At 43.9% G+C, this 17,383-nt stretch overlaps 1 protein-coding gene across 1 annotated transcript in view; it reads right to left on the reverse strand.

Moving 5' to 3' along the window:
* The window catches only part of NPAS2 (neuronal PAS domain protein 2), a 194,090-nt gene extending 177,174 nt beyond the window's left edge, over positions 1-16,916 (reverse strand). The window contains exons 1-2 of the mRNA XM_042931973.1: positions 16,889-16,916; positions 12,914-12,987 (exon numbers count right to left, since the gene is read on the reverse strand). The gene's annotated coding sequence lies outside the window, so the exon portion shown is untranslated. The remainder of the gene's footprint in view (positions 1-12,913; positions 12,988-16,888) is intronic.
* Between the last annotated feature and the right edge of the window lie 467 nt (positions 16,917-17,383).

Here is a 17,383-nt window from a genome sequence, read left to right on the forward strand (position 1 = left end):
TTCTATTCAAAGCTGGAGGCTCGTCTGAACCTCCTCAAGGTCTGAAGTAGAATGTAAAGACCATCTTGTTTGTTTCCATGTGGAGATTGAGAGAGCCATCTTGTGATGGCGTAGCTATTTCTTTTGTAGTTTCTTTACTTACCTTATTTGGCTTTCATAACAATCACCAGGTTTTAAAAAAATCATCAGGTTTGAAGATAATTATAGATATGTTGAAAGAGGAAAATGATAGTGATGATTTATTTTTACTATGCTTCTGCATCTGTGATACATATATAACCATCCTGTGAGCTAGGTCTAATTACCATCAGTGTGTAGATGGACAGTCATAGATTTATAGATGGAATTTACAGGTGGAAACTGAAGTTCAGAGAGGTATAGTGACTTGTTTAAAGTAACACAGGAGCTTAGATCCCAACTTTGGTCTTGTGACTCGAGTAGGAGGTTCTATTCCCACATATTGTATTCTCTTGGCATAAAGATGAACAAGAGTGGATGCAGGTGGGAGGTTTGATACTGAGGTAAGGGATGTGTGTGTGTGTGTGTGTGTGTGTGTGTGTGTGTCTGTGTGTGTCTGTCTGTGTGAAGGGATCATGCAGATTTTATTAATTTTTACATGAATATATATGTGTTAATTCAACTACAGTGCGTGTCTGGTAGGATGTTGCAGTTTTCAATTGAGATCTTACAAATCCGCATCATTATCCCATTGTTCTTCCTTAACAAAGCCAGGGTAGCTGGAAGAATCAGGCCAGGATTGCACACATGCTTTTTATTTGCCACATGGGTCCAATTGGCGAGATGCCTGTAGAGAGTTGACGCTCCAGGGAACTTGAAAACACTGATTGGTCCACGACGAGGTCAGACACTACAAAGCATCTGTCTGGAAGAATGAATATCCCCTGACATTGCCTCCACCAGCCCTCACCCTGGGCTGGCATTTCTGTCTGTCTCTTCATGGAATGGGTGGATAAAATGAAGAAGGTGATGGTGTGGCTTGCCCAAGGTCCTTTAGTGAGCAGGTGGCCCCTGGCGGACCTACATCCCATGTTGCTGTCCTCAGATGGCCAGACTTCAGCCAGGGGCCAAGGTTCCTGAGAAGGGCCAGGTCCTGAGCAGAGGGGCCAAGGGCAGCAAGAGAAAATCCAGTTGGCAGGCATGGTGAGAGGCTGTGCAGTGGGAGTTCAGAAAGTTGATCCTTGAGCAAAATTCATTCATTTGTGCAGTAGCATCTTGTGTATTGAGTGCCAGCAACACGCAGAACACAGCACTGGCCCCGGCACCAAGCCCATTGCAAACTATTCCTGCCTTTGAGGAGCTTCTACTAATTAACGGATGGGCAACAACGATGATAACAGCTCACAACTAACCCTTGTATATCCTCCCACACCTACAAAGCACTTTTCACCTGCAGTGCCTGGTTTTGCCTGCACAGTTTCTGGAGGCACAAAGAGCAAGTCGATGATCATTTTCTAGTGAGAATGTCTAAAGCTCAGAGTAGTTAGACTCAAGCTCATTTTTTCTGCTCTGCATCCCAGCACTCTTTATTTCAATAATGATGGTTTCAGGCCAGAAGTAGATTGTATTAATGGGAGGGAGAGAAAAACAGTGCAAACAGTGTGAGATGCAGAGTCTTCTCCCCTACAATTACCAGGAGTTCACTGTTCCTCAGTCATCAGCCTGACATAGCACACAGCACCCCTTCCCGGCCCACTTCCTGCATGGCCTGCTGCACTCCTACATCCCTGCGCCCAGCGGCACCAGCTTCCCTGTGCCAACCTCCCCACCCCCGACCCTTCTGCAAGGATTCTCCCCTGGCTTCCACTCCACCCTGGTTCTCTGTGGACTTGTGACAAAGCCACTGCATTGTGCCATGGGAGTGAGGGACAATACAACCACAGGCTCTGAGGGCACCAGGGGGAAGCAGGTCGAAAGGAAGGGCCACGTTAAGGCCCCATGCCCTGTGCAAAATGCCACTTTCCTGGCCCTGGGGCATGGTTCCCGCCCCCTGATGGCGGTCAAAAGGAGGGTAAATCTCTCCCCACTGCCAAGAAAAGGCAGCACAAGCTTGAGATCACCATTCTCATCTATGTTTTAGGTATCTAGGGAATGATGCAAGCTGATGAATCCCTGCTTCTCCAGAATACAAGGCCAACTTGGACAACTCTCAGGAAAATGGTAGGTACTGTGCTGAGTCTGGAAAATCAGGCAGGATTTGGAGAGCTGGGGCAAGGTGTGGTCAAGTATTTGAGAACTCTTTGTACTGTACATTAGGTTAGTTTACTACTTAATAATTAGTTTCCTAGAGCTGTTATAATAAGTTGCCACAAACTGGGGTATCCTAAAGCCACAGAAATCTATTCTCTCAAAGTTCTGGAAGCCCAAGGTCCAATCAAGGTGTCAGCAATGCTCCCTCTGATGGCTCTGGCAGAGAATCCCCCCCACCCTTGCTTCTTCCAGCTTCTGGTGGCAGCCAGCAATACTGGAACTCTTTTGTTTGTAGAAGCATCAGTCCAATTTCTGCCTCTGCTGTCGTCTGGCATTCCCCCCAGTGTGTCTGTGTCCAAATAACTCTCTTCTCTTATAAAGACACCAGTTGCTGGATTAGGCCCATCCTAATCCAGCATGACCTCATTTTAACTTGATTACAACTGCAAAGACCCTCCTTCCAAATAAGACCTCCTTCCTTCACATTCACAGGTACTGGGGGTTAGGGCTTCCACATAACTTTTTAGGGAAGGCCATCCAGCCCACAACAAAATAGCAGGAAGATTTTTTAAAAATGTTTATTTATTTTTGAGAGAGACAGAGACAGAGAGCGCAGGAGAGAGGTGAAGAGAGAGGGAGACACAGAATCTAAAGCAGTCTCCAGGCTCTGAGCTGTTAGCAAAGAGCCTGACACGGGGCTCGAACTCACAGACCATGAGATCATGACCTGAGCTGAAGTCGGATGCTTAACTGATTGAGCCACCCAAGTGCCCCATGGAAAATTTTATTAGTACTCAAGCATAGTGAAGAGAGCAAAGGGGGGGGGGTGTCAAATGTTGGAAATCATACCAAAGATTTTAGTGAATAAAAGGATACAAGTATTAGCATACTCAAGAAAAAGAAAAAATACACAGGAGGTTTATTTTAAGTTCAGGTATAGGTGAAGAGAAGATAACTTAAAAATTAGTAAATTATCTTTTATGACTTTTTATAGTTATCTAAAGCATGTCTAATGAAACTTTTACATCTGTGGCAATATAATTATTGATTCAGGCAGGTAAACATAGGCTCACAAAAAAACAATTTGCTAGTGAGACAGTCCTTATCACTTGACGTCGAATGGAGAGTGTTATGCTAAGTGAAATAAGTCATACAGAGAAAGACAGATACCATATGTTTTCACTCTTATGTGGATCCTGAGAAACTTACCAGAAGACCATGGGGGAGGGAAAGGAAAAAATAAGGTTAGAGAGGGAGGGAGCCAAAACATAAGAGACTCTTAAAAACTGAGAACAAACTGGCGGGGGGTGGGAGGGAGGGGGGGTGGGTGATAGGTATTGAGGAGGGCACCTTTTGGGATGAGCACTGGGTGTTGTATGGAAACCAATCTGACAATAAATTTCATATTTAAAAAAATACAACAGAGGAAAATCTGTCACTTACAATGGTGACTACAGCATTTAATCTGATTTGAAGTCTTCTGTTTCAAACTACTTTACTTGGCTAAACAAAGCTCTCTAATTCAGTAGGTTGTATAGCCAGCTTCCTTAAAAATACGATAAAGAAATTTAAGAGCATAGCATCCAAATAAATAAGGTGCTTTTTGGTTTAAGTGACTTATCTCATAATTTCCTTTTAATTTCCTTCTTCAGCGGAAACTCATATTTCTGACTTCAGATTTTCCTTTTTTGAAAGGGGGAGCCTAAATTATTTTGTTTGCACATGTGGACAGCATTCCTTTTAGAAGAAAAGAATAATCAAAGATGAGGAGGTGTATTCTGAAAACAGTGGCTGGATGCCGCAGGACTTGGTGGCTGACTAGTTGTGAGGATCAGGAGGGGGACCAAAGGGAGCTCCTCCCAGGTTTCACAGAACGTGTAGATGTTGGGTGAATGAATGAACAGTAATGGAGACAATGTAGGAACCTTACTAGAAATGAAGGTGACAGGAGAAACTGAGTGGAGAAGAAACGGGGTGTAAGATGTGAACTTCATTTTGGAGATACTCATCTTCTGCCTCTAGAAAGATGGCTCCAGGAGGGAGAAAAGAAAAACTGGGGCTTAGCAGTGAGGTTAGAATGGAACACCAGTTTAGGAGACATTCACATGGAAATAATTGTTGAAATAAGGGGATCTGGTGAAATTTCTAGTGGAGACTCTACACAGAGAAAAGAGGTGGGCTTAGTATAGAACAAAACATGGAAACTGTGCACATTTAGGGATGGCAGAGAAAGGAGGCCTGGAGGAGAAGAACAAGGTGGGGCAGTGTGAAGGTCAGTGTCGGTCAGGACCGAGCTTGGGGATAGACCCAGCTACAGAGATGGCAGGGAGGACAGGGACGGCAGAGCAGAAGATTCCCAATATCCTGCAGTTGTAAAAGAGCAGAGTTAGAGGAGTTGTTGCTACCCCAGGCATAGCTGCTGCTGAGAGGTGTGAACCAGATGTCTTGGGATGATATGGGGAGGTCTCATGCTGGAAAATGGTGAAAGAAATGCATGTTGTCAGTCTTGGGAGAAATTTGAGTCTCATGGCTTTAAGAACCTGGGCTCTACAGTCAGATATATGTTGCCAAACCTGTTCTGCTATGTTTGTGACCTTGGGTAATTTACTTAAGGAAACTGATACTTAGTTTCCACATTGGCAATGTGGTCATAAAATATGAACTGGCATTGATCACGACAATGTGTGTAAAGAGCCTATTCCAATATCAAGGGCATAGTAGATGCTCAATGTTAGCTATTAGGAATAGCAGCAGCAATAGCATTGCATGGCTGGGAAGGTAAGAACTCAGGCTTGGAGGTTGTACCAGTCAGGTTAGACAATGATATGCTGCAGTAACAAACAACCCTAAACCTCAGGGCCTTACAATAACAAAGGTCTATTTTTCATCCAAGTGGCATGCCATCATGTGTTGGTGGTGGCTCTACCACGTCATTTTCACTTGGAGACCCAAGCAGAGGAAAAAGCGCACATGGCAAAGAGCTCACATTTCACTGGCCACTCTCACACAGCAGGGCCCAAGTTCAATAGAGCAGGGAAGTATAATCTTCTCCCAGGTAGGGACACTTAATGTTGGTAAACAGTAATTCAGTTGACTGCAGTGGAGCTAGTCAGTGGAACTATGGCATAAACGAGGAGGTTGGCCATCTGTGTAAATCAGTAATTCAGTTTCAAAGCCTGGCACATAGAATCAAAGCAGGGTGAGGAGGGTTGTTCCTGAGCCTGGGATGGGTTAAGCACAGCATGGGACAGGCATGGGGAGATGTGGACAGTTCTCTTCAGGAATAAAGAAAACCATAATGAAGAAACCAATAATACCAAAACAGGAAGTGAGAGTTGCTAAAAGTTACACAATAACCTGACCTAAACCATGGCAGGCCCAACAATGTGTACACATTCACAGACAGGTGAGCACTGTGTTCCCCCGCAGGCCAGGTTCCAGGTGGAAGAGAACCATGGAAAGAAGTGAGGCTCAGACACCTGCTTCTGTTCTCAGACTCATCCTTGTGTCCTTAGGGAAGTTCCATTCTTTGCTGGCCTGCCTCAAGTCAATACGTTCACATTTTCTACCATAGAGTAATGAGTGAAAAAGAAAGAAATGGAATGAGCGAGACAACATCAACATAAAACACAGGCACACAAAACATACAAAACATGCCTGGCCTTCAGGTGCCCCTGCAAACAAAGTGCACTTATTTTTTTAAAAAGATTTTATTTTTTACTGATTCGAAGGGGTACATGCACCCTGATATTTATAGCAGCATTATCAAAAATAACAAAATTATAAAAAGAGTCCAAATGTCCATTGACTGATGAATGGATAAAGAAGATGTGGTATATATATATATATATATGTATGTGTATATATATATATATATATATATATATGTATGTATATATATGTATATACACACACACACACACATATACATATGTACAATGGAGTACTACTCAGTGATCATAAAGAATGAAATCTTGTCATTTGCAATGATGTGGGTGGAGCTAGAGTGTGTTATGCTAAGCAAAATAAGTCAGTCAGAGAAAGACAAATACCACATGATTTCACTCATATGTGGAATTTAAGAAACAAAACAGATGAACGTAGGGGAAGGGAAAAAAGAGAAGGAAGTAAACTATAATAGAATCTTAATTATAGAGAACAAACTGAGGGTTGATGGAGGGGAGGTGGGTGGGGAATGGGCTAAATGGGGGATGGGCATTAAGGAAGGCAGTTGTTGGGATGAGCAGTGGGTGTTATATATAAGTGGTGAATCACTAAATTCTACTCCTGAACCAATATTAACATTAACATGTTAGTTAACTAACTAGAATTTTTTTTAATTTGAAAAAAACCATTATTTTTAAGTAATCTCTACACCCAACATGGGGCTTGTCACATGTGCCACTGCCTGAACAAGGCAGGTGCTCCACAAAGTGCACACATTTTAAATAGAATGGTCATATAAAGAGGAAGCAAAGGATAGCAGTAGAAAAATGATAAAAGAGAATTAATAAAATAAACAAGAGTGGCACCTGACTCAGGCCAGTGGTGACAATGCTCCATGAGCTGAGGAGTAGAATTAACTCAACCCTTTGCACCCGAACTCTAAAAATGAATGTATGGATGAATGAATGAATGAATGAATGAATGAATGAATGAAAATCTTTGTCTCCTACTCATGTCTTCCAAAGTATTTTGTTTCACCAAAAAGATCTTGTTAGAGCTTCAAAAACTTGTTGGGCTACTTTTTGCTTTATTTTGTGACTAGGCTGTGCATAGCTCTCATCCATAGTGTGTGCTTAGATGTTCTCAGGCATTCTCTGTGGGGACTGGACAGAATCTGGAGCAAGGACCCCCTCTAGGTATAGTTCTGGGCCCATCTGACAGTCACTGAGCTCTCCAGTATAACTTCCTGTGATGATGGAAATGTTCTCCAATCTGTGCTGTTCAATATGGTGACTACTGAAAACTTGAAATGTGGCGAGGGCGATTTAGGAACTGAATTTTAAATTTTATTTAAATTTAAATGCAAATAGCCATGTGGCTGCCATTTGGATCAGCAGAGGCTAGATTCTAGGTCCCAGAGTGGATGTGCCATGCAGTACCTACCTTTGGGATGGGGCTGGAACCCTACAAACAGTCTGGGCTGGCTGTTGTTATGTTACACAGCCCACAGCAAGTCCTGGATCCTTCTTAGGGATAGAAGATATTTAATTATGTGGCATGGGCTCACTGCAGGGAGGTAGTAGAGTGTAGGGCATCCTTTTTAACCAAGTTCTACAAGAGAATTAAGCCCTACAAAGCATAAGGGGAGTGCCTACTCCTTCAGTGTTCTCAAGAATAACACTTATCTAGGACCATTCTAGATGCATGGGGAGAAGGGAATTATTTATGTTCAATGGATGTCCCAGGACCTTAGGGCTTACTTTTCTTCTGGAAGTGGGATTTAAAAAAACTCATCTAAAGTGGGGCTCTAAAGGTAAAAATAATGAAATAGACATTCCTTCCAAGGACATTTTTCTTGGACCTACAAAAATTCACAAGTATCAGAATGCAATGAGCCTATGGTATGTCCAAGGTCTTGCCTGATGATTCTCTGGTATATAAGCAACAGCCTTGGTTTTGTCATTGAAGGGAGAAGTTCTAGGCAACTTCCAAGCTGTGACCAACCGCATTTTCTTCTCCATCATCATCACCATCACCCCTCTCCACCACTGCCTCCAAAACACCAAAAAGGATCTGACTTCCTGGACAATTGTGCAAGGCACCACATATGTGGATAAGAACAAACATAACCTTTTAAGAGCTTACAAGTACAGACAGATACACAGAATGTATATCATGCTTGGCACATAAAACCCATTCCCAAGAACTTAGGTATAAATCAACTTGCATCTTTAATACAAGAAATAGCTTACATTTCTAATAGAATACAGAAAAGCATAAGAAAGAAGTGTATATATATACAGTGTGTATATATTTATACATGTATATATATATATATACACACACATATATACACATAAACGCACATAATATATGTATTTATACATGCATGAGATTAAAACAACATAGATATAGAAAGTCATTAAGGTACAAATGGAAAGTGAAAGTGTCTTTTCCTTCTTCAAATCTCTCTTCAAAAAGGTAACTTGCATGAACTTTTCTTGATTCCTTCCATAAGTTACAAAACCACCTCTATGTAGAACTGTTCATGTCATGCATACACACTCGTGCACATGCATAATTCAGAGAAGGATCAGAATACACTGACATAAAGATTGTTTTTTTCACAAAACATGCATGGAGATTTTTACTCTCAGAATGTGCAGGCATACCACCTTCTTTGTCCTGGCTGCATAGTATTCCATTGTGTGGACTTGTGGGTTGAATTATGTTCCACCTCAAAAATATGTTGGAGTCCTAACCCCTAACACTTATTGTGATCTTATTTGGAGACAAGATCTTTATAGAGATAATGAAGTGAAAATGAGGTCATTGGGTTAAAAAAATGACTATTGTCTTGGTAAAAGGGAGAAATTTGAACACAGAGACAGACACATATGGAGGAAGGATGTTAGGAAGAGGTACAGGGAGAAGACCACCATTTACAAACCAAGAACAGAGGTCTAGAAGAGTTCTTTCCCTCATGGCTCTAGGAAAGAAACTGGCAATACCTTCATCTTGAACTTCTAGCCTCCAAAACTGTGAGACAATAAATTTCTATTATTTAAGAATACCTAGTCTATGGTATTTTGATGTTTTTTTAATTTTAATTTTTTTTATTTTTGAGAGTCAGAGACAGAGTGAGAGAAGGGGAGGTGGAGAGACAGAGGGAGACACAGAATCCGAAGCAGGCTCTAGGCTCTGAATTATCAGCACAGAGCCCGATGCAGGGCTCAAACTCATGAACCGTGAGATCATGACCTGAGCTGAAGTCAGATGCTTAACCGACGGAGCCACCCAGGCGCCCCAATATATCAAACTTTCTTAAAGGAGCCCACCGGTAAAGAAGATGCTGATCTAGGTAGACCGAGTACAGTTACAGAGATCTCATACCTCACAGTGAGGTCATGAATGAAAGAGAGTCACTTGACATTCTTAGGACTCTTTTGGTTGCAAGTGACAGAAGTCCCACTTGAACTAGCCTAATAGCAAAGGAAATTAATTTTGAGGGTATTCTGGTGTCTTGCAGGATTTAAGGATAGCTGGGTTTCAAAAAAAATTGAGACCAGGGACCCAGATACCAACAGAGTCCTCTCCTTCTGACTTGCGTCCTCCTCCTCTCCACAAATTTTATCAGTTCTCCCTGTCTTCTTGAGATGAGTTTCCCTGTTTATGTGGCTCACAAGACAGAATGCCTGGCTTTGAAAGGTCTCTGATGGGCTCATCCTAGGTCAGGTCAGGTTGTCAGGCCAGAACCTAGCATCTCCCAAGGGCACAGTCACCATGTACTAATCTAACTGCAACCTCGGGAATCATTTGGATGTAGGGAGTGTCTTGGTGGGTGGGGGATTGTTGCTGTTAGAAGGATGTTCCCAGAAGACAGCTGCCTGGGGTCTCCTAATTATTTTGATGGAAGATTCCTGGAAGAGATGGAATTTCGCTGATGTCACCATTTGTAGAAAACCCAAGGCTTTGTAATGCCCACCCCAAGGACCCCAGGCTCTGGGCCACAGAGAAGACCCCCTACCCAAGCAGAGGTGCTTTTGACAGTTTGGAGCCCACCAAGCACACCCCTCCCTGGATCTCTGCAACTGTGTGATCCTTCTAGGCAGAAGCAGAGAGCAGCATAAATGATTATCAAAACAAGGCCGGGCTCTGCCTGCAGGAAAATCCGGGCTGTGGCAGCAGCTCAGTGCCCGCCAAGCGAAATACCAGTTAGGAGATATCGCTGGCATGCAATTTAAAGAATAACTCGACTAGCACTTGAGGTTATTTAGAAAAATACCTTTGGTCACGTGCTTTGCAGAATGCTATGTACTTGAAATGAATCATCCGTACCCAGCCCAGAGCAGATTTAATTACAATCCCCTCCCGTGTTGCTTCTTTTAAAACTTGACCTTCTTTTCTGGTTGCTATTCAAATTCAGCAAAATATCAACTTGATTCTTTTTTTTTTTTTTTTTTTTGAAGCCGAGGAGGAATCTTTCTATAGCTGAACAGTTCCAGATATGAAGAAGGGACCAAGCTCACAGGCAGGAGCCTTGGCAATATAGTGATGACAGCAGATTACCTTTCATTACCAAGAAAATTTCATTTACCTGTGAGGGCCATAAAATAATTTGTCCTAATGACTATACACAGCTTGTAAGCAAAAACCAACATCAAGATGACACAAACAGATGGTTTCTGAGTGACTTGACAAGATTATGCCAGCTGAACACACTAGACCTCTGTATTTCTAAAGGGGTGTGTGTCACTACTCATACTCAACCCTGGGTTTCTGTGGATGTGATTAACCCACGGGCGGTGCATGTGATTTAATAGAGTTGCCTTTATCATGAGGCCAGTAGACAGGAAAGAGCAAGGATAAAAGGCCCTGGAGAAAGAACTCAGGCAGGTTCATAAACCCTTCAGAGCCTCAGTTTCCTCCTCTGTAAAGAAGCTTCGATAATTCTCCTATCACAAGGTTTTGTGCAATGCAGAGAAAACAGATATAAAGTGACTGGCACATGATGGAAGGCTTAGTGACACTGGCTATTACTGTTCTTTTTCAGCCCATTTTTCAGTGTCTGGTAGTCACACTGTTTGCACCTCTGAATGTTAAGCAAACATTGCCCAGCTCAATACAAAGTTGGACATTTTCTCGTTTTCGTTGTGTTCCAAATTAGTCATTAGATCTGATGAGAGGCTGACCCCAGAGGACCACACTGGTAGATGTCAGTTGGTGGCTGATCAAAACCTATTGTCCTCAGGGTTAGGTAAGTCAGAGGATATGGCTGGCCTGACCTTCACAATGAGGGTAAACAGTTTCGTGGCAGCACAAGAGAGAATGATAGTGAACAGGTGCCCAAGTCTGCCAGAAATCACATCTCCCCAGAGAGCTGCCATGGGCTTCTTGTGATCAGACCCCTCCATCCTTTCCTGGGCCTACATCCCGGACCCTTTCTCATCAGGATGCCAGCTTCTCTCCCTCCCTCCCTTCCTTCCTTCCTCCCTTGCTCTCTCCAAGAATGGCGCCTATGAGGGTACACATGCTCACCTGGGGGTATATTTTTGGCTAAAGGACTGAAAGCTATTTAGGAAGTTGAGACAGGCTATGTGGAGAAACCAGATCATGAAGTCAGATGGACAAATCACGAGGGGGTCTGTTGTGTAGTGAGTGATTTTTATAGTCACAACCGAGGCAGGTCAGTGACCACCAGCCCCACAGCCTCCCAACTGCTCCCTCTGCCTCTTGTCTCTCAGTTCAAACTTCCTTTCCACCAGCCCATCCCCGGGGGCAGAGGAAGAGCTCCCCATGATGGTCTTAGCTGTCCTCCACCACCTACCCCTAAGCTCCTTGAACACATGTAATTTTATTTCACACAATTCGTTAAAAATGAAGCAAGAAAGAGGGGAGGCTGATCAGGGAAGTCCTCTTTGAGGAGGTTATGTCTCTGTAAAGACCAAGTGGTGCGAATAAAGATGTGAGGGGTGCAGCCTCCAGGAAGAGGAGACAGACATGAGAGCGGACTACAGTGGGAGGGGCAGGTGGGACCGTGCTTGGCAAAGCAGGCAGACTGCCAACACAGGCCCTCCAGGCTTTGGTTTTGCTCAAGGATTTTATTTCAGTTTTGATGAATGTATTTGGAGAGTTTATAAAATGTACTGTTTTAGTCATTTTTTAAGTATATAGTTCAATGGTATTAAGTGCATTCACATTGTTGGGCAACCATCACAACACCCATCTCCAGAACCGTTTCATCTTGCAAAACTATGACTGTACTCATTGCACACTGAGTCCCCATCCCCCTCCCCCAGCCTGTGGCAACCACCATTCTGCTCTCTGTCTCTGTGAATCTGACTACTCTAGCCAGGTTCCTCACACTCTAGGTCCATAAGTAGGTCCTAGAGTATCTGTCCATTTGTGACTGGCTTATTCCACTTAGCCATAATGTCCTCAAGATTCATCCATGTTGTAAGCAGAATATCCTCCCTTTTTAAGGCCGAATGATATTCCATTGTATGTATATACCACCTTTTGTTTATCTACTCATCCACTGATGGGCACTTGGATTGACTCCATCTCTTGGCTATTATGAATAATGCTGGAATGAACATGGGTGTGCAAATGTCTCTTCAAGATACTGCCTCCAGTTCTTTGGGGTGTATACCCAGAAGTGGCATTGCTGGATCATAAGGTAATTCTATATTTAATTTTTTGAGGAAATTCCATGCTGTTTTCCATAGCAGCAACACCATTTAATATTCTTACCAACAATGCACAAGGTTCTCAATTTTTCCACATACTCACCAACACTTATTATATTCCTTTTTTTTTTAAATAGTAACCACCCTAATGGGTGTGTTTTGGGGGTTCTGAGCAGGGAGGGTGGCATGACCTGTTTGTGTTTTTAAAGGATCCCCCTGGCTGTTATGTGGGAAATGAAGTTTAAATTACCAGGGTAATTTTGAGGATGAAGAGGCTTCTGTGAGTAAGTATTCAGGGCCAGGGTACAAAGTATCATTGTCATAGTCAAACCAGACAGGAGTTTACCCACCTCTGTTTGGGAGGCAAGAGTAAAGCAACTCTGGACGCCAAGAGGAGGCAGAGGTGAGGGTGCATCTCATCCATCTGAAACAGAGAGGTGTGAGGGCCCAGATTAATTATACTGGCAAAAAAGGAGAAGAAGCAAACAGGGTGGGGAGGTGGGAAGCCACTACCACTCCCACATGAGGAGGGGAAGTTGATGTCACTGAGTTCAGGGCCCCAGCAGGCCCATTCTCAGGATGCAGGAGGATGAGGGAGATTTGGCTACTGCCACTGACCCTAACTGTGCCCAAGACTTGTCACTGCTATCTCTACCCCATCTTCCACTGGCTGAGCCCAGGTGGGAGATGAAGCCTGGAGCCCCCAAGCAGCCTGCAGGGCTCAGCCTCCCTCATTAGCAAGGAGAGTGGGGTGGGACCATGGGGCTGAGCAGGAGCTCAGCCCTCATTAAGGGGTGGTCATGGGAGATAGAATGTAACAGGCCCAGGCTTGGCTGCAGGGTCTGGGGGAGGGAGCAGGATGAAGAAAGAGGCCAGCATTTTTAGAGAGTTGTCCTTTCCTGAGGTGGGGAGATGGGAAGGAAGCAGGGGGACGGTTGGTTGCAGGGGTTAATCCATTTAGCTGCACATTTGTTTTGTTCGTTTTTTTGTTTTTTGTTTGTTTTTGGTGTAACTCTTAATAATAAAATGGTTTAAGAAAAAGAAGGAAGAAAGAAAACTCTGGATACTTAAGGGGTCAAACGTTACATTTTTCTCCATGCTCCTTAGTGGATAAAAGAGAAATAAAAATCACTCCACTGAAGTTCCCCCTTCTTGGGAAAGGATGGGCCCTGCCACTTTGACTCCCCTCTTTGTCTGGGACCTGGAGATAGGGGAGAGAGAGGACAGGAGCTTCGATACCCTGAGCTGAGGCAGACACAAAAAAGGCAAAAGGAGGCAAAAGAGAAGCCAGAAGCATTAGATTCAGCTAGATTTGGGGAAGAGGGAGACACTGGAGACCTGGCTGCAGGGCCCAGTGGGATGAGGTGAGCAGGCTGGGTCAGCCAGGACTGGGGAAGCCGCCATATGGAAACTGCTCTGGTGGAGGTGGTCTGCTGTGGGCACTGCTGGTGGGCAGGGAACTGGCTGGTCCAGAGGGTCCTCGTATGGGGAAGATTTGTTTGTTTGTTTGTTTGTTTGTTTGTTTGTTTTTAGGAAATAGCTTCCTTGGCTCTGTATTTGAAGTAGAATTTATCACTAAGTCCTCACGTAAAGGGCATTGCATCATACACAGGACGTCCATCTAAATAAAGAGGTAAACTGAAGCAAGCTCAAAATTGTCAAAAAGATGAGTTTATTCAGAAATAGCAGAGGAATTGCAGTTTGGGACACACATGCTGTAGCGAGCCACAGGCGAGTCTGATGGAAGGCTTAGGGTGGGCTCTGTTTGTTAGCACAAAATGTAAGGAGGGGTCTGTTAAAATAAAAAAACTGGAGATAAGCTTTGAAAACTTTCCAAGCAGACAAAACCATTGCAGTCATACAAACAAAGCTCAATTCAGCTTATTTTGTGAGACCAGCCTGACCTGAGATGCTTCTGGGAACCATGCCTCTGGGAACCATAAGTAAAATTTCCCAAAGTTGATATGAGGCAACGCCTGACCAGTTCCTTATCATTTAAGAAAGTTCCAGTGTTATCAGTTTTCTGTATATCAGGCATTTTATGGGGACTATTGGTCTCTTAGTCCTTAAGTTTTGTTTTCCTGAGGGCATGTGCATAAACTTTTTCATTTTATATCCTCCGGTTCCATTTTAGATCAAAATTCTTTTACAAGGCAATCCCTTCCTCCCTCAGCAGTCCCGCAGAGGAACGTAAGGGTATTTAGTTTTACATTGTTTAGTATTGTTTTCTTGTCTCCTCAACTAATAGTTCATATTTCTGTAGTACATAGCCCAGTGCTCAGTTCACCACTGACTTGCTGATGGCTTGATTATTTATTTATTTATTTATTTATTTATTTATTTATTTATTTATATCGAAGTACAGTTGACACAGAATGTTGCATTATTAGTTTCAGGTGTACAACATAGTGGACTGACAATTCTATGCATGATGCAATGCTCACCACAGTAAATGTCATCATCTGTCCCCATACAAGGTTATCACAGTATTGATTATATTCCCTACGCTCTACTTTTCATTCCCATGACTTATTTATTTTATAACTGGAAGTTTGTACCTGGAAGTAATTCCCTTCACCTATTTTTCCCATCCCCACACCTTCTTATTTTTTAAGTTTATTTATTTTGTGTGAGAGAGAGAGAGAGAGAGAGAGAGAGAGAGAGAGAGAGCGCACGAGCAGGGGAGGGGCAGAGACAGAGGGAGAGAGAGAATCCCGAGCTCACAGCACAGAGCCCAACATGGGGCTCCATCTCACAAACTGTGAGATTATGACCTGAGCCAAAATCAAGAGTCTGATGCTTAACTGACTGAGCCACCCAGGTGCCCCTTCCACTCACCTTTTTAAACTTTTTACTTAGGATAATGACATTGCACTTGAGAAGATTGAAGCTCCCAAGATATGCTTCGTTTGGGGAGCAGGTACTCCCTGTATGGGAAGCTATTTTCTAATCCCCTGAAAGCAATCTATTTATACCCTGAAATCTGAGTTTTTAAGGAAATGTATCATTATTATAGCTTGCATAACTCCAGCTATGTCAAAGAACTATTTCTACTGCCCTAGAATCATTGCAGCTGTGTTCTGAGAGCTCCGTGAGAGGTAGAGTCGGGTACACTGTATTCTCTCCTCATTGCTGTGCACTGGCTTCCCTGTAATTCTGCAAGTGACCTCTTTGTTCTAGGATGGTGCACCTGGATAACAATGGGGAGTGATTACTGCTTGCTTTACCATCGAAAGATTGGGAATACTGCTTTTAAGCCTTGAACTCATTTCCTCTCCTGGCTTTAACTGAGGGCGAGTCAACAACGACCTGGACAGAGAAGGATGGAGTCAGGACAAAGGTGTCCATGCCGGCCATGTTGCTGTCAGTCCTGGGAGGCCCTGTGCTCACATTGAAGACAATGTAGAGACTGGTCAGTCCCAGCCTCTAGGAGTAGAGGGTTCTGAGCAGGTAGAAATTCAGGACAAGTTAAATTTGCCCAATGGGAGGAGTAGGGCATCTGTCAGAGGAAGAAGTTAGGACAGAGAGAATGCTGAGGGCTGAGGCAACCTGGGAAAGAGGGGCTGGTGGGAAGGCCTTGGGAAGCAGGAGCAGAGGGTAGGGGAGTGGGGAGACAGAAGCTGGAAGGTAAGGTGGGTGCGGGCAAGGTTGTGGAGAGCCCCATGCAGGGCTGAGTTTGGACATGGCCCCCAGTGGTCACCAGAGACTTTTCTGGATTTCACAGACCATTTATTTTTCTTAAAGCATGGAAGATGGGAAGGGATGAAAGCAGGTTACCAACTTTATTTTGTCATGGAAGGACACACACACACACACACACACACACACACACACACACAATTCCTTCCCATCAATTATTCTAGTGCTTTCATAAATGAAAAGATACTATAACACCCTTAAGAAAAAAAATAGAAAGAACAAAGTGTCAAAATAAATACTCCTGAGAAGTGACAGCCAGCAAACTTATATCACAGACTGGGAATATCATTGCAGGCTGGCAGGGTACACAGGCCTGCCCTGTCACCCCCAATGGAAAGCCGTGGGGATTGTCTGGGAAGGGGGACTCAGCATGAGGTCTCAGGCAGGCCGGGAGCTGGACTGGGCTGAGCACTGGGTATCAGGGAGACAGCTAGCAGGCCACTGTCAGAAGCCATTGTCATAAAATGTCCTCTGAGCCCATTTTCTATCCATAGCTACCAGTCACCCTGTCTCACCTGGACCATGAATGGCCTCCCCACTGCTCTCCCTGCTTCCACTTTCATAATCTACTCTCCACATGGCAGCCAGAGTTATCTTTGAAAAAGTGACCTGATCATGTTTCTCACCTGCTACCATCCTTTAATAGTCTGCCAGCAGGCCTAGCATGGAGTCAAGGCTCCCTTGAGCAGTCTTTGTCTGTGGCTCTGACCCACCGGCCCTCCTGGTTTGCAGGGGTGCAGCCACAGTGGACATTGTTCAATCCTTCCTCCTCTGTCTGGAACACGTTCTTCCTGCCCTTTACCTCCTTAACTCCATCAGGTCTCTGCTGAAAGAGAACATCCACAGGGGGTCTTTCCAACTGGGCTCCTGCTGTCTCCCATGTCACCTGTGTTGTTCTGTCTTCATAGCAGGTGTGTGCATAGTGTGTGTGTTGACTGCTCCTGCATTTGGAGATTTGCTAGAAGAACCCACGGGACCCACCATGTAGTTGTGCCCATGGCTAAGATTTGTAACAGTGACATAGTAAGGATACACACCTAGATCATCAGGGAAAAGACACAAGTGGAATCTGGAAGAATCTGTGTGTAGGCTTCCTCATGCTCTCTCTCTCCAGTGAGGGT

Source organism: Panthera leo, chromosome A3 (assembly GCF_018350215.1).
Source record: "Panthera leo isolate Ple1 chromosome A3, P.leo_Ple1_pat1.1, whole genome shotgun sequence".
NCBI lineage: Eukaryota > Metazoa > Chordata > Mammalia > Carnivora > Felidae > Panthera > Panthera leo.